Below are 1,804 nucleotides of genomic sequence, written 5' to 3'. Positions count from 1 at the left end.
TTTGACTGGCCAAGAGGAGATTGATTATGCCTGTCAGTGTCTCTACGAAAGGATGAAGAGTTTAGGAAACGACGTTCCGGACCTGATTATTTTACCAGTATATAGTGTCCTACCTAGTGAACTGCAGTCCAGGATCTTTGAACCTACTCCTATAGGGAAGAGAAAGTTGGTCGTTGCCACTAATATAGCTAAAGCATCTTTGACTGTTGATGGCATAGTTTATGTCGTTGATCCGGGCTTTGCAAAGCAAAACGTCTACAACCCTCAACAGGGGCTTGATTCTCTTGTGATAACTCCGATATCACAAGCATCTGCGAAGCAAAGAGCAGGAAGAGCGGGACGGACTGGACCAGGAAAGTGTTATCGGCTCTACACACAGAGTGCATTCCACAGTGAGATGTCCCCCGTTTCGATTCCGGAGATCCAGAGGATTAACCTTGGGATGACTACTCTTACAATGAAGGCCATGGGAATTAATGACCTGCTATCCTTTGATTTCATGGACCCGCCGTCACCTCAGGCCCTCATTTTTGCAATGAAATAGTTATATAGATTGGGTGCTCTGGATGAAGAGGGGCTGCTTACAAAGTTGGGAAGGAAAATGGCTGAATTTCCTCTGGAACCTCCTCTTTCCAAGATGCTTCTTGCCAGCGTCGATCTTGGTTGTAGTGATGAAGTTCTGACCATTATTTCGATGATTCAGACGGGGAACATCTTCTACCGTCCTATGTAAAACAAGCCCAAGCAGACCAGGAAAAGGCCAAGTTCTTCCAGCCTGAAGGAGATCATCTGACGTTACTCGCGTTGTATGAAGCGTGGAAAGGAAAGAATTTTTCCGGTCCTTGGTGCTTTGAATATTTTGTTCAGTCTCGATCACTAAAGAGAGCACAGGACGTGAAAAAACAACTTCTGTCCATCATGGATAAGCACAAATTGGATGTGGTTAGTGCTGGAAAGAACTGCACAAAAATCCGAAAAGCCGTAGCCGCAGGTTTCTTCTTCCATGCTGCTAGGAAAGATCCACAAGGAGTTTACCGGACATTGGTCGAGAACCAGCCTGTTTACCTTCATCTGAGGAGCGCTCTGTTTCGAAGACAGCCCGACTGGGTCATATATCATGAGCCGGTGATGACAACAAAAGAGTACATCCATGATGTTACTGCAGTAAGGCCTCAGTGGCTGGTGGAACTAGCACCGAAATTGTGTTAGGTGAGATTTTATTTAACGGGTTGGGACCCACATTAAATAAAATAATAAAAATCACGTATCTCACATTGAATTTCTTATAAAATCGAAAGATAGAATTGGTTATAAATAGAGCTCAATTCCTTCAGTTATTGTATTTCAAAATCAAAAGCTTATCATATTTGATAAAAAGAGAGTGCATAGAAAAAAAGAGTGTATTTTTTTTTTGAGTGCGTGAATTCTCTTGTGTGAGTTAGAGAAATTATTTTCTCGGTATACTCGGGTTGGGAGTAAGAAATATTGAGTGTATTGGTGTATACACTTGTTGTAATATTTCTTCCAGTTATAAAGGTTGCAGTGCTCCGTAGACGTAGCTTATATTGGGTGAATCACATATATCTTTGTGTTCTTGTTGGTTATTTTATTCCGTATTTTTGGGTACTATATTATCATCGTGATCGGCATCGCGTATTTGGTTGTAATTTCCCAACAACTGGTATCAGAGCCTTGTTGTGAAAATTCTTAAGAATTCTGAGTATGCTCTGTGGTTGCAGCTTTGTCTGATCTTCCACATCAGAAAAGATTTTTTCGATTTTTTACTAAGGCTAGCGAAGCGATG

General features: G+C 41.7%; 1 pseudogene; it reads left to right on the top strand.

Annotated features, from left to right (window-relative positions):
- Positions 1 to 4: 4 nt before the first annotated feature.
- Positions 5 to 1,209, top strand: LOC140969594 (probable pre-mRNA-splicing factor ATP-dependent RNA helicase DEAH5; annotated as a pseudogene).
- Positions 1,210 to 1,804: the final 595 nt, after the last annotated feature.

The sequence above is a fragment of the Primulina huaijiensis genome, unplaced genomic scaffold, assembly GCF_012295235.1.
Source record: "Primulina huaijiensis isolate GDHJ02 unplaced genomic scaffold, ASM1229523v2 scaffold42409, whole genome shotgun sequence".
NCBI lineage: Eukaryota > Viridiplantae > Streptophyta > Magnoliopsida > Lamiales > Gesneriaceae > Primulina > Primulina huaijiensis.
This window is presented reverse-complemented; position numbering and strand designations above follow the sequence as displayed.